Below are 12,908 nucleotides of genomic sequence, written 5' to 3' on the forward strand. Positions count from 1 at the left end.
TCACTATAAGTGACTCATTCGTGCACTAAAGACGGTGTTGTAGGTTTTTTAGTAGGTTATTTTACGACGCTGTATCAACATCTTAGGTTATTTAGCGTCTGAATGAGATGAAGGTGACAATGCCGGTGAAATGAATCCAGGATCCAGCACCGGTAATTACCCAGCATTTGCTCATTTTGGGTTGAGAAAAAACCCCAGAAACCCTCAAGCAGGTAATTTACCCCAACCGAGATTCTAACCCGGGCCATCTGGTTTCGCGGCCAGGCGCGCTAAGCGTTACTCCACAGGTGTGGGCTGTTGTAGGTATCTCAACAACATTAATTTCGCAGTGTTTTCCATCAATATCTCAGAAAGTTTTTTTTTGACACTTGACACATTTAGAATGTTAGGTTCTTAATTGTACTGTATTTCTCCAGAATATAGTAGGTCTACTACAATAAACTTCTTAATAACCCAGTAGTGGGCTGCCACTTTAAGCCTTTCTTCTGCAGTTTATGGCACAATGCCTAAATCGTGACTGATGACGATGATAATATTGAAATCATACTGATGTTGCAATATTATTAGGTACATACAGAAAAAAAAAAATCCATCTCAATTATTGCGATGTACTGTACAGCTAGTTCAGTCTGAATATTATGAGAGCAAAACGGTATAAATAAAGGCACGAACTTCGTATGTTTAAAATAATAAGCAAAGCTTGTGCACGTTATTATTATTATTATTATTATTATTATTATTATTATTATTATTATTATTATTATTATTACTATGACTTTATAAATAATTTTACTCTTTCCACGCTGTGGCATAAATTTGCCTTTAAAAACGTACTGGACCTTCTAAATTTTCATTTTTGCGACTCGCTGTAGGTACTGTAAAGTATTCCAATCAATTTCTTTCTAGTCTCACTCTTGCACCCAACACTTTGCTGCAGTTTGAACTTCATGTAATACTAAAAATCTCCTGCAGATGGATTTAACTTCGATATATCGATAATTACGAAGCGATAGTATTGAAATTGACACTGGTTTCGTGTAATTCCCAATTTCACCAACATAGTTGCCAGTTCTACCGTCGAAGCTTCACCGTCTTGTGCTGCACTCTGGACAGTCGTTTCGAGAATCGCTTCGAGGAGTTTTCCTCTAGTACTACAAACGTTTCTTCATAGGTGGCACTTCTATTAGTTCATGTTATTGTTGTCATATTAGGGAACGGGTTTCTAGGTGTAAAAGAGAGAGATTTAGGATTAAAAAAAATCAATTTAGGAGTTTAAATAAGATTAACAATTAATAATTTTGATTTCAGTGAATATCCCATTTTAGGTGGACTTTATGTACAAAGAATTATTGATACTGACAATGAGTGCTACCAAGTAGTAGTATATTCTTACTTCTAGCTCGTTGAGTGCTACTGAACTCAAGACTCAAATTCTGTAAGTGAAAGATACTGATTGCTGATTTGTCAGTTTAATTTCGCATAACAAGGGTGCATTGACGCGAAAACTAATTTGTAAGCTCTTACCTAACTTGAACAACTTACCACCCCTTTTATGCTAGGATAGACTTTTCCAAACGAACTTCGGTTCCAAGAAATTTGGTAAAATCTTTCCTTTTTTCTAAAACGAGTATGGAAGGAACCTGCCAGAGAGTGTTTGTCTGTAAATTTTTTTTTAGATAGCATTTTTGCATTTTTAATACCGGTATTTTTATTTTATATCTACTCAGAATACTAAAAAGGCGCTTTTAGGCACACACATAACTTTTAGGCATTTATAGAACTTTGTGGTTCATTTACGCATTTTTAGGTCCTATAGAATTTTAATCGGGAGAACTGATTTCGCGAGATTCTCTAGCAGATAAAACGGCGAAAGGACAGATTTTCTTTGTCTACTTTGATTTTCTCTGCCATCACTCAATCAAAGGGATCTGGGTTCTGTTTCCGTGAGATTCTTTGTAGATAAAGCGGCGCAGGGACAAATATCCTTATTACTTCGGTTTTCTCTGCCATCAATCAACCAAAGAGGTCTGGGTACTGTTTTCCTGAGATTCTTAGTAGAAAAACAGCACAGGGACGGATTTCCTTTGTGTACTTCGGTTTTCTCTACCATTCTTATTCTGCCATTGCTACACTTCAGCTGTGTTATCATCATCTCAAATCCACTAAAATTGAAGTTATACCGGTACCTTATTGATAACACTATCAATTTGCTCACTTTACAGATTCACTCACTCTTGTCAGACTGGTAGAGCTATGCTGCCTTGGAGTATCTTAAGCTTCAAACTAGCCACATGATCTTCTACATATTTTTTAAAAAGCAAGGGTCAAATTCGTCCTGGTACTTAAGAAAAATAGTCAAAGAAAAAAAACTCTTAATAGTCTCTGCCGTTTAAAAAAAACAACAAATAATTAAAATTACAACGATGTAACTTCAAAGCCTGACTACAATGTCATCGCAAAAAATTGTTGAGAATACTTGAAAAATTCTTCTTTGAAACTTTATGTTATGCAGAGACAAAAGGAGGCCTGTGTGTTTATTTTTTATTTTATTGGGTTATTTTACGACGCTGTATCAACATCTCAGGTTATTTAGCGTCTGAATGAAATGAAGGTGATAATGCCGGTGAAATGAGCCCGGGGTCCGGCACCGAAAGTTACCCAGCATTTGCTCGTATTGGGTTGAGGGAAAACCCCGGAAAAAACCTCAACCAGGTAACTTGCCCCGACCGGGATTCGAACCCGGGCCACCTGGTTTCGCGGCCAGACGTGCTGACCGTTACTCCACAGGTGTGGACGCCTGTCTGTTGTAGCTTTGACACGATACTTAAGTTAAAATCTGGAGGAAGTATCGTTGGCCTTCCTATAAAGAGATTAACTTGCCAGCTACAATAGCCTCTATAGTTAAGAAATTAACCTATAACCAAATAAATTATATTTTAATGATAATAATTGAGGAGGTCGGAAGCAAAGGGGTACAAGTGACATTTCTAAGAACATGAGTTAATTGCATCCAGGGCAAGCTAAAGCATTTAAAATTTTACTGACAAAGGGATACATCTTTTAACCACACCATACACTAAAATTGAAGTAAAAAATTAACGGAATTTACGAAATCTTAAGTACTTTCAACCACGTTTTTTCACAAATAACTTAAGTGCACTTATACCCCTTTTGCTTCTGACCCCTTCAATTGTAATAATGATGAAAATATTTAGTTTTCTTGTTTAATTTTAAATTCTGTTTTGTGTTACGTACATGCTGCAGGAAAGTTGAAGAAATTAGATCTACATCTAACTACTTGTGACGCAATAGTGAAAGGAGTATAAAATAGATCCAGAAAACTGCTGTTCCCTTGAACTAATCCTTGAGATTTAGCTCAGAAGATTCCCCAAAAGTGTGTAACTGATCTACGTAAAGTTGATTTGACAAAAAAAGAATGTTTTAACTTTCGCCCTTTCTATCAGATTTTATTTTTCGCTTGAAATTTTGCACATTTAATCTTTCTACGGTTGAAACAAGCAACGTTTGGATTTAGTTTTTTCTTATCTTTCTTTGACAACACACACAGCTTTTTTCGTTAGTGAGTAGGCCTATTTTTTAAAGAAATTTTGTATGTTCATTTCTAAGTTTCAAGTTCTTCGATACGCGAAAACTGGAATTTTATATTAAAGAACATCATGTAGGCCACCTGTCAAACAAACAGCATCTAGTACTTTTGAACGTAAAAGTAGTCTGTGCCACAGATCGCACATTGCAAAGGAATCCAGTATTTTCTTGTAGCGAAGATTCCTCAGTTCATCTTCTGCAATAGGCTGTTTGCCGAGGAGCTGGCTTTATATTCCAAAAGCTAATTCAAGGAAATCTGACAGAAAGAGAAGAAGAAATGGTATCTTAATTGATATAAATTAGATGTAGAAGCAAGCAGAACAAGAATTCTACATTTACGTTGTCCGAAAGAGAAAGTTGTAAGAATATTAATTGTAGGGTCTATCATAAAATAAAAATTAGTCAATGGAAGGGAGTAACATGAGTACTAGACATGGCTGAGAGATGAGTCTGTGGTTGATAACAAATTTCGTAAATGTAGGTAGATATTTTAAATATAATAATAATAATAATAATAATAATAATAATAATAATAATAATAATAACAATAATAATAATAACAACCAACATAATCTTCAAAATATCATGGAATTGGGCCGTATGACCCGTTCTTGTCTCAGCCATCCAGAAGTCTCTTCAGAGGACGTCCTTGATTTCTTCTGCCCTCTGGTCTGTATTAGCCAATTAATTGTGGAATTCTATTCTTGTTCATTCTCCGTACATTTGGGATCCAGTTTATCAAAATGGGTTCAGTTTTTAAATAACTGTAAATGTCTTCATTATGTTAGTGAATATAAAATTTGGCGAATATATTTTAATTAAATAGAAATACAGAGCATGTATAAGCTTATTATGTCACTCAAATTGTTGAAATTGATAATTTTGATTGTTGTTTGAACGTTGAATATTTAAAGAAAATAATCAAAACAAACAATTAGTTTATGGTCCTGAAGGGAATATCAAATTGATATTGATGATATAATTATGATTTCACTTGAACCTACTCGAATGAAAATTTTCATTTTGGTCTTTAGTCACTAATTTTAACGCTGATTTTTTTTTAATTTAATGTTTAATGTTAGACATGTTTCAAGTAGAAAATCTAAGATTCTTGAAAAATTACAACTGTACAAAAATCTTAAAAAAATCTATAGGTATTTATTTTGTACTATTTTTATAATAAATCGATTTATAAAACAGTTCACATAATTTGTTCATTTCATTGCCTTTTTTTGGTTGGTTATTTAACGGCGCTGTATTAATTACTTGGTTAGTTAGCATCGATGGAATTGGTGATAACTAGATAGTATTTGGCGAGATGAAGCCGAGGATTTGCCATAGGTTACCTGAAATTTGCCTTACGGTTGGGGAAAACCTCGGAAAAAACCCAACCAGTTAATCAGCCTAAGCTGGAATCGAACCCGCGCCCGAGCGCAACTCTGGATCGGCAGGTAAGCGCCTTAGCCGACTGAGCTACGCCGGTGACTTTGCCTTTTTTGACTCGAGTTAGATTGAGTTCCAAGGCTCATTGTAACAATGCAACTTAGTAGATCTATATTTCTGTTTTTATGTCAAATTCTTATGACATGGAAAATATTTAACTAGATTGAATATGAAAAATAAAATGTGTCGAGATATATTGATTAGAATAATTTTTTGGATTTAAAATCGAGTATTTGTTTCTTGAAAATTAAAAGCTGGAACGTATAGTGTATTGGTCAGCGGTGACCAAAACTCGAGCTGCAGTGATTACATGCGGCAGGCAGCCTATGAAGTATGGAGACGGAGGAAAGGTACTTGGCATGAAAACTACAACTAGTGGTGGTTCCTGCACTAACATCTTGATCAATCCCGCGGATAAAAATCCCAAGCTTTGCTGTATCAGTAATGTCATTGCTGTCATCAAGACTCAGTGAATAATATACGATTTTTCTTGCTTCTTTTTTAACCTTCCTCTTGAATATAATCAGGAATTTTCTAAATTCTTTTCTCGATACTTGGTCGAGAAATTCGTAGTTTTTCAAAATTAAAAACTTCTTATGGACAAGTTGTTTAGGCTATTTTAATCTTTACTCTTTTGAGAAATTTTGTTGTATTTCAAACCCCATTAGGTAGCTGACTTCCTTACATTTCTTTATCTCATCTTTCTCTTCCTGGCTATGATTTAAGACATGTCAATTCCTGGTGTGTAACAGTTCGTTGGCACATAATATTGAATCAGTTTTTCTGCATTATTATTATATGAATAACTAATAGTTATCCTCATCTAAAGATTAAGAAAATTAAAACTGATATAAAACCTAATAATTTTATCCTTCTAGGAAGAAGATCTAAAAATATCAATATTCATGCACGTACAGAAGAATGATAGAAATACATACTCAGTGATCAGTAATAATAATAATAATAATAATAATAATAATAATAATAATAATAATAATACATTATTCAGCGTGGCAATTAATGTTTCTATATACTCCTAATGGAACAATTGAGGCAAAGTAAACATATTACATTTTGTAGGACAGAACAATAAAAAAGTTCTCATTCATTACAAAACCACCTCTTACTGCTTGTAGAGACAGAGTTTGTAGAGTGACATGATACCTCCACTGCTTGCCTTCAGTACGCAGGGCCGCCGACAGAATTTATGGGCCCCTATGCAATACTGCAGTCGGACACCCATTGTAAAAAGGAACAATTACAAATTACCAGTTATTCTAATCATAATAATTATTTGCAAAATAAATAAAAGATAACCCCATACACAGATACGAACTTAAAAATATACACTTTTATTACGTTGAAAAGTTTTAGCAAACGTTCACATTAGCACACTATATTATATTCATAAAACGTTATTCTTAAATACCTGTATTTTCTAACTTACAGCCCGACATCAACAAACAACTCTCCTCGACTTCACTAATGCAAAATCATAAATTATATCATCAAAATTTAAAGACCTAGCAAGATCGCTCTCCAGACTAAGGAGCTAAGGTTACTCAGTTGTTCTTGACACATTGTTTATCTGAATACATTTTTTTATTTCCTTCATTTTGCTGAAGGATCTTTCAGCATCAGCAACTGTCACAGGAATTGTATAGAATATTCTAATGGCTATGCAAATATTTAGAAATAAAGTATCCAGTTTTAATCGCCTCAGACTATTTAGGAGGTTCATAGGTTTCAGTGGGGTTGGCCCTAAATTAGAGGCATGAATTGATTTTAAATATTTCGGCTCATCACTGATCTCTTTATTAATATCTTCATAATATTTTTCATGCAGTCTAGCACCCAGCTCCCGACTTATGCCTGTACTTATCCATTGTGCAGGTAAACTATAACCAGTAACACTAATGAACAGAATTTACTAGACAAACGACAACGAAAAGACGAAAGTTTCGACAAGAAACATACAATGTACTGAAAAATAACGTATCCTGCGACTTCGGTTTGAGAGAGTCCACTAGCATATTGTGGTGGGTCAGCGGGATGTTGGTGGTTAAAAAGGACAAGCCAATAAATAATTGAACGTGTTCGTACAAGTGACGGGAAGATAGTTCAGGCAAATGCCGGGCCCTCAATTGTCGTGTCGGTGAACGTTAATTCGGGAAACCGATATTCTATTATATAAAAGTCTAATAGTTACATATGAAGTGGTAATTTGTATTAATTCTATTTTCAGTTAATATGTCAAATTTATGTAACAAATATTCTTACAAAATTTTAGAGTATCCGTATGTATCTACGAATAATTATTCATAATAATAAAAAGTAATCAGACTCACTTAATCTGATGGGCCCTTATTGCTCACGGGCCTATATGCTCTCGGCCCCTTTGCTCCCCCCCTTCTCGGCGGCCCTGTCAGTACGTGAATGAAACACACAGCAATGTACAGAAAACTCCTCGTACCCGTTTAAACTCACACTGTATGGTACTGCCCTTGAATTTCAGGATTCTGTTAAGTATCTTGGAATCCATTTGGATAGTCGTCTGTTATGGCATACCAACATTGCAAACATACGAGCAAAAACAATAGCAAGAATGGTACAACTGTATCCCCTTTTAAAAACACGTGCATTGTCAACATCTAAAAAAGTAACAATTTATAAATTGCTGATTAGATCAGTGCTTTTGTATGGTTCTACAGTATGGGGATACGCACCTAAGACAACATTAGATCCCATTCGAGTTGTACAAAATAAAGTATTACGTGTAATTCATAACAGCGGGTGGTACACAAGAGACGAAGAGATACATCAAGATCTAAAAGTGGAAAGTATCCCAATTATCATTAGGAGATTTGCTGAAACATTTTATAAACAGGCACATTCCCACCAAAATGTGTATGTATCAAAACTAGGAACTTATAACCCTCAGTACTACACAAGACATCGTACACCTTTGTTCCTCTTCTCATAGTTATCTGTCAAATTTGTTTTCATGCTGTTCATCCTGGTTATGACGGGAGTGCAGCATCATAAATGAACTACCTCTCAGCAATAATGTAAAAGTAATTAGGAACAGTCGGGAGATCACCCAAGATTTCGATACTGTATCCAAAAGTTGACGAATTTTAAAAAGTACCCGTTTGAATGTCTGTGGTTACACGATGTAAACACGACACCCGCTTTGGTCACCGCTGGTATAGGATAAAGGTACACTGGCGTTCAAAGATACCTGACCCCTACTAATCGGTAGTGATCGATAATTTGTTGGTGTAAGTGTGGCTTCTTTTGTTATTACTTCTATGAACAAATTGCGAAGATATAGGTCAGTGTTGCCAATTACATAAATATACCCGCATAGAAGTCAATATTTCATCTCACTCCGATGATCATAAAACAACACTAGGTTTAGCGGGGAACCGCTCATACTGTCAATTATGAGAAAAATTTATGCTTAACCTAATCATTTTCCCCGACATTTTTTAACCGCTCCAATAATAGTGCCACCTATTGAGAACTAGCGGAACTGTTTCAAAGTTTGTTCTGACTTATCCCGTGGTTAGAAAGTTCACACTACACGATCATAAAATCGAAGGTCAGATATCTTTGAACGTCAGTGTACAACAGTCTTCTCTGGTATTAAACTACCGGTATACATTAGCGAAACATTGGAACTCATAGCCAGAATCTGATGCACTATACAGGAAATCTTGGACGTAGGTCTGTCAATCATTTGGAAGATGAGACAGCGGATGTTTTCAGAGAGGGTGAATAGTGGTTGCAGTATGAATAGTTTAGTCTCGGATTAGGTGAAACTCAGCTATTGTCTATACGGAGGAGAAGACGAATATGGAGAAAGAGAATGTGGAGGGATAGAAAAAGGGATAAAGGAGAAAATAGAAAAAAGAGGAAGATGAGAACAAAGAGGAAAAAATAGAAGAACGAAAGAAGGAGAAAGAAAAAGAGAGAGTTGGCATACATGGCTGAATAGGCTGATCCTCCAACGAAGTTGAAATCTATATGGAGGCCCAAAATCTCTAGAAATTATTCTTTCCATTATTGCAAAATACTTAGTAATTCTATTTTATTATCACACATGTTAATGTTCGCATATCGAGATAGGGTAACAATTCTAGCAAAGAAAATGGTTCTTTCATGCAGTTAGTTCAGAAATTGGGTGATGCTCATTTGAAATCATGAGTACTTGTCATCTTATTTAAATCTATAATCGTCTGAGCGCTACGTGGCTTTCAAGAAATTAAATTTCAGTAATCCAACAGCAAATATCAAGCGAAATTGAAACATGCCTGTTTAGGTAACGTGCATGGAATAATGAGCTTAACCATCCGATGTGATTTCTCACAGGCGTCAACTGTTACAGCACTCTGCTTGCCTTTGTGTGCGAATTTCACCCCTTTCGTTACGCGATTAGCGGCAGAAAACTGCAGACTTCACACTAGGTGCAACGCTGCATTCTGGTGGCGGTGCATTGCTGTCTCAGCAGCAGCTTCATTACGTGTCTGTAATGTCGTTACAGTTGCGCGGGATTGCGATACCACAAATCCATTCTGCTTGAGGTAGTCTTCTTGTTTAACAACGGATGATGTTCAGTCCCTTTGGGAAAATAATATGGCTCGAGGCTATTTCCTTTCGTATCAGTTTTGCCTGATATCGGAATTTGCTGCTGCTGCTGCTGCTACTGTTAGTTAAGAATTGGGTCCTTTTGTTCCAGTCACATCAACAGAATCAGCAAGAACAGATTTCCAAAGGCAATTTTAAATAATGACCTGAAGGAAAAAGATCCATTGGCAGACCTCAAAAGAGATGGACAGAAAACAAGACCGTCACAGGCCACTCGGTCTAATACTTGGAAGATGATGATGGTGATGATGATACCTACATTAAAAAGTGTCTAAAAACCGCGTGAAATGTTTATGTTTGCAGTTTATTCTTTCATAAGAGTACTTGAAATTACGTTTCTTCGTAAGTGTTTTGTGATTTCAGGTTTTGTAGCAGTGCAGTTTCTTCTTTCGTATTTGCAATTTTTCTTTTCTTAAGTATATTTATAGTTTATTCTTCTTCAAGAGTGTTTGTAATTTCTTTAAATGTATAGACCTATGTCTGTTTACCTTTATGAAGTTTATTTTCCTTATGAAGAAGGCTTTCCTTTATGAAGCACCCTGTAGCATTACACAAGTGCCGTCCAAAATCCTCTTTTGGTCAGTAAGTTGTGTGAAAAGGGAGAAAGACGCGACAACACAAATTATATAACACAATAAAGAAATGGACGTCATATCCACCCCCTTAAAATAGACTCGAGAAAAATCCCCTTCTATAATAACATTTTCAAGTGTCAGGGATAATAAAATTTCAACACGTGGAACATGATACTTCTTTTACAATTCCGTCGATTTTTTTTCAGAGTGAGACAGAGAGACTCACCCCCTATGATACTTACAGTTCATTGGGTTGATGTCGCGGGAATTTTATTTGTCGTCGCGCGGGAGGGTGGAATGCATAGAGTGGGCGAGGGGGAATTACAGGACAGCTTCCAACAATGAGCGATATCGGAGTAGGGGGCGCCGAGTTAACAAGTTTGAGATGTACAGCTCCGCTGTCCAGTGCCAGGGAAGCTTCTGATTGACAGAGTGTTTAAAAGCAATCCAAGAGGACTGATTGAGAAGTAGAAATGTTGTTCAGAGTGAATTCTAGCTTTTTCAGACAATGTTTTCTACTGATTGAAGATTATTGTTTCCGCAATCATATTTCCTACTTTGTTTCCTATTCTGTCTGTCAAAGGTCTCTGAGGTCTAATGAGAATTAGTTCTGCAGTGTGCAGAAGATTTATACAGTGTTTTTTTTTTTTTTTTTTTTTTCTACGCGGTGTTCCGCTGCTACAAGATGTTCTGCCGGCAGCTATGCGTCTATTCTGGGTGATAGTTTGAACTCACGATATGTTTAATCATTCAGCACTAGTTCAAACTATACAGAATGTAAGGGGTATAAAGTGCCATTATATCATTGTTCATGTCATAAGGAAGAAAAAAATGTCCTCACAATTTTTTTTCTATTTGCAATATTTAACTAATTAAATTATTTAAGTTTACAATATTAGGCGTTTGGCAACGTTGCTGGATGGAGAGGAAGGAATTTACAAGTACAGCTTGATTCAGGGATTTTGGCCCCTGCAAAAAGTAAGTAGATTAGAGATGGCCGATATTTCACAAACCGATGTTTTGTCACAGGTATTTTTTTGTCACAGATAAACCTGTGACTGATGACGCGAAATATCTGTGACAAAGTATTGCTATCGAAATCTGCTTCGTATTCAGTACTCTGACTGATATTTTTTCCTCTACATCGTAGGTTTGCGCGTGCGCATGATACAATAACAGCAATCTGGCGGTAGTTTCTCCATCTTATTATAAATGATGTAGTTATTATACGATTTAAATAATAACACCATTGGTTACCAGTACTTAATCTTGTGTAAAATCCTGTCTGAACAACTGTTTTGTTTTGTAATTATTTTCCAATGTTTTTCCGAATACTTATGTTTCCTTAATTTTTATTCTATGACTCAATATTATAATGTTAATGCACGAATTAAAATAATTTATTCATTATATTATATACAATAAAAAGGATCAATTTTTAAAACGATTAGGATAATCATATAACATCAATTTCTCCATACCCAACTACATTTAAAAATGATCAACTGGTTCAATATCTATAATATAACCTCTTTGTACATGAGGTTAACTTTTGACATGTTACTGTTCAGTTAGGTAAGTATTTATTTGTTAATGGTACATGTTCTTTGTTGGATTTTCCCATATAAATCACTGATGTGTGGTGAGTATAGAGAAATCGTATTCACATTTCACTGCTCTTCAATATTTCCTGCTAATTTTTATCGGTGTGACAAAATATCGGTGTAATTCATGCTACGTATCGATATAAAATATCGGTGTGACAAAATCACCTATAATTAATTGTCACAGTGACAGTTGTCACAGATACTTGAAAATATCGTTTAAGCTCGTCTCTAAAGTAGATAGACTAACAGCGAGTTACTCATCACTACTGGCGGGCTGGGTCACACAGGTCAGGCCGCAGAGTCATAACACCTAACACTTCCTTCTTATCATGTCACGGTACACTCCGCCTTAAAACACAATATTCTTCCACACGTCCCGTTACTAACCACTACGTCAGTTGACTAAACAATGTCATGATGACATTATTTTCTTGACACAAGTATAGATATTATTTTTATTCTTCCTCTTTCCACTTCCCCTCCTTTGCACATTTGTGATTAAATTTCTTTCTTATGACCAGACATCGGATTTTTAGGCACTAAAAATTGCAGTTTTAGGCGCCTAAAATAAGCTCAAAATTTGTAAAATTAGGCTCTATTTTAATGAAAATAGGCATTTTAGGCACATCAAGGTATCATACTTATTTCTTTCACTGAAATTTTTAGTTATACACTAAAATACGCACAAAAAAGTATGTTTAAACATTAAAAAAGAATAAACAGAGCTGCACAAATTTAATATATTGAAACTAATGAAATAATGATTATTGATATCAAGATTACTCATTTTAAGTTATTGAAATTCAGTTCCATGCTCAGACTTTATTATAATTATCTGCACAGTACACCACCAGAATTTTTTCTAAATTCTCCACAGTTAACCTTTGCCGTTTGTCACTGAGAATCATTTTGAAAGCAGAAAAACTTCTTTCAACCGAAACTGATGTGAGAGGCGCAAATTTTAAATTAGGTACAATAGAAACATCAATACTTACTGGAACATTTACACTTTCCCCCGATATCACTC

This window comes from Periplaneta americana, chromosome 4 (assembly GCF_040183065.1).
Source record: "Periplaneta americana isolate PAMFEO1 chromosome 4, P.americana_PAMFEO1_priV1, whole genome shotgun sequence".
In the NCBI taxonomy this organism is placed as follows: Eukaryota; Metazoa; Arthropoda; class Insecta; order Blattodea; family Blattidae; genus Periplaneta; species Periplaneta americana.